The sequence below is a fragment of the Nomascus leucogenys genome, chromosome 3 (assembly GCF_006542625.1).
Source record: "Nomascus leucogenys isolate Asia chromosome 3, Asia_NLE_v1, whole genome shotgun sequence".
Classification (NCBI taxonomy): Eukaryota; Metazoa; Chordata; class Mammalia; order Primates; family Hylobatidae; genus Nomascus; species Nomascus leucogenys.
The window spans coordinates 121,862,351-121,868,350 of NC_044383.1; the positions used below are offsets into that span (position 1 = coordinate 121,862,351).

At 40.7% G+C, this 6,000-nt stretch overlaps 1 long non-coding RNA gene across 1 annotated transcript in view; it reads left to right on the top strand.

The window, feature by feature from the left end:
- Positions 1-5,432, top strand: part of LOC105739573 — a 44,550-nt gene extending 39,118 nt beyond the window's left edge. Inside the window, exon 3 of the long non-coding RNA XR_004029369.1 lies at positions 5,318-5,432. This is a non-coding gene — a long non-coding RNA (uncharacterized LOC105739573). The remainder of the gene's footprint in view (positions 1-5,317) is intronic.
- Positions 5,433-6,000: the final 568 nt, after the last annotated feature.

Genomic DNA, 6,000 nt, shown 5'->3' on the forward strand with positions numbered 1-6,000 from the left:
TTTTACAGGTAAAGAATCAAGGTACAGAGAAAGTGTCCTAGGATCACACAGCTAGTAAGTGGCAGAGCTGGGATTTGAACTCAAAACAGTCCTACCCTAAAGATGATGTTCTGTTAATAATCTAGCCTTTTATTTTCAGACAAATATTCAACTGACCCAGCTTTCCGTAAATTTGTATTACTGCAGATTGGAATTTGGTATTGCAAGTTTCATTTGCACTTCTGAACTTATTCTCCATGTTTTACCCAGAATTTTATTTTTAAAAAAAGAAATAAAACTTTGGTGGATTTTTCATTCTACTACAACTGACTGCACTGGAGAAGCAATTACTACAGAGATGCTACAGCTGCTTTCTTGATATTAGCCCATGGTTTAAGAATGTTCTTGATTTGTAAATATGTTAGGCACCACAAGTCCATCAAGATGGTATGTAGAAAGAAGAAAAGATTCTCCACTCCAAATCTTTATGTGCCTGAAAATCCCTTTGATTTCCCTTATTAGTTTGGTATGTCCTGAATTTTATATTAAAAATACAGATTTCTTCCAGTTATTGGACATTGTCCCACTTCAAACTTTTAAAAACAAATTAATCAGAGTTTTTTGGTAATTATTATGTAAATAGGACAAATATATCTCAGCCCTTTGGCAAGCAGCCTTGACAATTGAAACAGTTTCACACTGTGGATTTCAATCAATGTAACAAAGTTCCTGAGCACAGTCTAAAATGAATGAATTCTAGATTGCAGGAGTTTTTAAAAAGTTTCTTGCTTCTCATATTTTAATATAAAAATCATCCCAGGCTATCGTTAAAATGCAAAAATCTGATTTGGGAGGCTTTAAGTGAGATGTTGGACTTCATATTTCCAGTAAGGTCTCAAGTGATGTACATGCTGCTGGTCTGTGAACCACACTTTGAGTAGCAAGGACACAGTGCTTGGTAAACTCGTTCTCCAAAGGAGGAAAACAAAGCCCTGGCTTGTAGTATTTGCTAATTTCCATGATATAAATGTTCCCACAAAGACCACATTCAAGCTACCAACGTGATGTCATTGAAAATGGAGTTGGGAAGAGACCTTCAGCACGCTGCTCACAATTAGCTCTCCAACCAGGTACAAGCCAGTTCCAGCACACCACTGGTCTACATACATATAAGTGCATGCACCTTCAAGATCCCACAACATAGCTGTTTCACTCTGCAAAGGATTTCAGGAGGTGAGGGAGAGTAAGAATGTCACAGGAAAAAATGACAAGATTAATTACAAAGTTTTCAGAATAGGTGCAAAATAATCTAGTTCCAAGGCTATAGGCTGATGAGAGGGCATGTTTAAGAAGTTAAAAGACATGTGTGGCTAATAATGGAGACTTTGGGGAAGATCTGAACCCTGTTTGGACTGTGATGGGTTTGGATGAGTTGGAAAGGAGAACACTCACAGAAAAGGAAGTGGGATAAACACTAGCAAAATGTCTGATGCTAAACAAAAGTGAAGGAAAACTTGGAATTCCTAAAGAGTTGAGAGTACAGTCATTGGTCCAGCAGAGTGAGGGCATCCTGCTTTCACATATGTTTTATTCTCTGGCATGATTGAGGAATAACATGTTCAGATTAATCAAACATCCAGGTTAACAGAGAGTTGACATATGTACCAAAAAGAGATGCCAATGTTTAAAGTAATAGAATATATTAGAGTACACAGAACCTAATTTCTTTCTTCTTTGGTGAAGAAAGGACTTTGAAATCTTCCATGTCTCAGAGCCATGGCTCTGAGCACCTTTGGTCCCTTCTGGTAGGGTTCTGTGACGGAGCCTGCAAAGTTTTGTTTGCAGTGTCCTGTAAGAAGAATGTATTTTCAAGCCTTTCTCCAGGGCTGTAGAATGAAAGCATCCTAAGAAACTGACTCTCTTGGAGAGAATTTCTAACTGGCAGAAATGCTCTCCCTTGTAGTGCATTGAGTGCTTAAGAGCCCAGAATCATTTCCACATCTGTAATTGGGGCTAATAATAACGATCTCATATGGTTTTGGTGATTGTTAAATGAAACTTGGTCAAGAAATATTGGTGCTCAGTATTTGAATGAGCACTACAAATTAGTGCAGGCATTGTAGCCAAGCATACACCGTTACTAATTTTTAAATCAGAATTGCTTAACAGACACTGATTGTCTACAAGGCCATAAACAGGATGAGGCTGTGGGGAGAAAGTATTGACTGGTCCCCAAGCCTGCAGAGCTAAGGTTTCGGCATTCTGCACACCTCTTTGAAAGAATCTATGACCACCTGTGCACAATGTTTAAATGCCCAGGAACCTTCCCTTGCTACCGAGGCAGAGGCTTTCCCTAGACGCTCTGACAGTTCCCTCAGTCAGCAACTATATGAAAGAATCTTCTTACATTTCTGAAATCTGAATAGAGGTTTATTTGGGAAAAAATCCTTTTCCCTCCTGTCTCTTGGAATAAATGTACTATTTCGTTTTCTTAATTTGTACTATGTTAAGAACCAGTAGAGGGAACTTAAGGTCAATCTGTCTCTCAGGTTGAGTAACTCTAAGCTATAAGCTCCAGAATCTTGTCTTTGTCTCTGATTCCAAATGGGCTTGTGGGGAAAAGTGATATAACCATGAGATCACTGTGTTCTTTTAGATGATTTCCTGTTTCCTGTGTATTTAAATACACAGGGAATAATCCCGCTATTAAAATGAGACCCTGTATGTGTGTATGGGCAGAAGTTCAATGAAAAAGGAAGAAAAATATGCTTGCTGAATACCAGATGTAGAATGCATAAATCCTGTCAGAACAAGTGGGGAATAGCTTTTATGGCTGACTTGCAAGAAACCTAAGGGAATTGGGAAATCAGATAGGCATGTGTCAAGCAGACTTATTTAAATCATCCACTTCCTCAGCAAAATAAAAGTTTGAGAGGGTTCTGCTTCCTTTTGTGGTTTGAAATTACAGTTGTAGGCCTCAGAAGTCCTGCTTGATTGAGGGCTTCCAAGCAAAGATGTTATACGACCTAGTTCAGGCGCCCGACAACACTGGGGTCACCCAATGCCTCTCCCTGAGGTCTCCAACCTTGCTTTGTTTGTACTTTGTGTCCTTTGTCATCTCAGAAGCAAATTGTAGTGCAGCTGACCACTGCTTCATGGACCTCCAGCTTGTCCCTACTGAAAGGCTTTTGCATCTGAAAGAGAGAGATGCCCACTGGCTTCCTTCTTAGACCACTGCTGTAGATCCTGAGCACAAACCTTAGCTCTGCAGGCTTGGAGACCAGGCAATGCTTTCTCCTTGCAGCCTCATTCTGTTCGCAGTTCACACGGGGTTTATGGCCTTATAGACAATCAGTCTGTGGTAAGCAATTCTGATTTAAAAACTAGTAATCTGTGTATGGTTGGCTACAAGGCCCACATGAATTTGTAGTGAGAGATAAACTAGATACCAATTATTTCCAGGTATAATATCCTAACAGGTAAGTTTTTCAGGAGGCCACATTGTAGTTCAGTAGGTTACTGGTGTGTATAGATAGAAAGCAAAGGTATTTAAGTACAAACCATTTCCTTTAAGGTGTGGTAGCTCCCTAAATTGTTCTTCTCAGGATATTTCTGTTTTAAAATGTCCTGTTAAATATATTATTTTTATATACAGTATAATTTTTTAGAAGCATGCTGACATGGAAAGATCATGGACTTTGCAGACCCAGCATTAAGTCATTCCAAATCTACCACTTACTAATGTGTGAACTTCAGCACGTTACTGTACCTCTTTCAGACTCATTTCCTTATCTTCTTGCTGAGAATGTGTGTGTAAAAAGTATTAATATGGAATCTAGCATGGTGTCTAGCACTTTGTGAAACCCTGACAAATTCTTATTCCTCACCATTCATCTGTTCATCTGTATTAGTTTGTTTTCACGGTGCTGATAAAGACATACCCGAAACTGGGAACAAAAAGAGGTTTAATTGGACTTACAGTTCCACGTGGCTGGGGAGGCCTCAGAATCATGGTGGGAGGCAAAAGGCACCTTTTTTTTTTTTTTATGGAGTTTCACTCTGTCGCCCAGGCTGGAGTGCAGTGGCACAATCTTGGCTCACTGCAACCTCTGCCTCCAGGGTTCAAGCAATTCCCTTGCTTCAGTCTCCCAAGTAGCTGGGATTACAGGTCCCTGCCTCCATGCCTGGTTAATTTTTGTATTTTTAGTAGAGACAGGGTTTCACCATGTTGGCCAGGCTGGTCTCGAACTCCTCACCTCAGGTTATCCGCCCACCTCGGCCTCCCAAAGTGCTGGGATTACAGGCATGTACAAGCGTGCCCAGCCCCAAAAGGCACTTCTTACATGGCAGCAACAAGAGAAAAATGAGGAAGAAGCAAAAGCAAAAACCTCTGATAAACCCATCTAATCTTGTAAGACTTATTCATGACCACGAGAACAGTAATGGGGGAAACTGCCCCCATGATTCAGTTATCTCCCACCAGGTCCCTCCCACAGCACGGGAATTATGGGAGTACAATTCAAGAGGAGATTTGGGCGGGGACACACAGTCAAACCATATCACTACCCATCCATCCATCCATTCATTTATTCCTTCACTAAACGCCTGTTGAACACCTTTTATGTGCCAACCACTGTCAGTTAGCGGAGGCACAGACAAAAGTGAGAGGTGAGCTCAGTTGAGAGTATATAGATGGGTCTATTTCTGGGCTCTCTATGGTTCTCCATTGATCTATTTGTTTATTTTTTTCTGTTTGCCAAAGACTTTCTTAATCTTTAACAATGTAATTCCAGTGAGAGAAAAAGAAGTTTCAGAAGTAATATATCAAAGCATGGGGTGGGATTGTGGGGGTGGTGAGTGAGTTCAGGAGAGAGACAGAGACTGAGAGAGAGAGAGAGAGAGAGAGAGAGAGAGAAAATGAAGGCCATATAAGGTAAAGTGTTGAATGTTACGTGCTCTGTTGACTGTGGGCCCCAGGATGTGTATGATGGAATTTACTGAAACAGAATTTGCACATTTATAAAAAGGATGCAGTTTTAGAAAATAGCTAGTTATGCTAGCATCTTGTTTCTTCATTGATGCTGCAATGTTATATAAGCACTGAGTCCTCCCACATTTCCAGCTCTTATCTAAAAGCCAGAGTGTGTACCACCTGGGTTGAGAGGAAGATGAAATGAAATTGGGGAAGTAAATGGTAAAAAGCATCCTGAAAGAAACCAACTAGATATGTTCAAGTCAGCAGGTTATTTAGTATTTTGAGTTATTTAGTAATTTGAGTAATGTGTAAGGGGTGTACTGACATGCTTTTTCTCTCATTTTCTCCCTGTTCCGCCTGTAGCAATTCTACCACTTTTGTTGACCTCTTCTTCTCCCCCCACTTATTGCTGTAGAGGCTACCTGAGCTCATTGTCCCTGGAGATGGACCAAATAGAAGAATAAGCAGTGCCTGTGTGGTGAGCTTCAAAAGGCATCTGTTCTCTGGGGAGTGGGTGGGTGGGTGGTAAAGCAAAGATGGGAGATGTGTATATTAGCTATCCATTACTGTATAGTTAATTATACACAAAACTAAACTATACACTAAACTAAAACTCCACAGCTTACAACAGCAAATATGTATTATCTCACACAATTTCTGAGAGTCAGGAATCTGAAAATGGCTTAGCTAGTTTGGTTCCGGCTCAGGGTGACCTATGGAGTTGCAGCCAAGATGTCATCTGGGACTACTATCATTGGAAGGCTCAGCTGGGGCTGGAGGTTACACTTCCAAGATGGCTCACTTATAGGGCTATTGGGGGGAGGCTTTAATTCCTCTCCACATGGAACTTTCCTCATGCCATGGAACTGGCTTCCCTCAGAGTGAAAGACCCGAGAGAGAGACTAAGACAGAAGCTGCAACGTTTTTATGACCTAGTCTGTCTTGGAAGTGACATACTGTCATTTCTACTGTATTTTATTCATTAGAAGCAAGTCATTAGGTCCAGCCCACATTCATAGTGAGAGGATTTAAGCTGAACCTCTTGA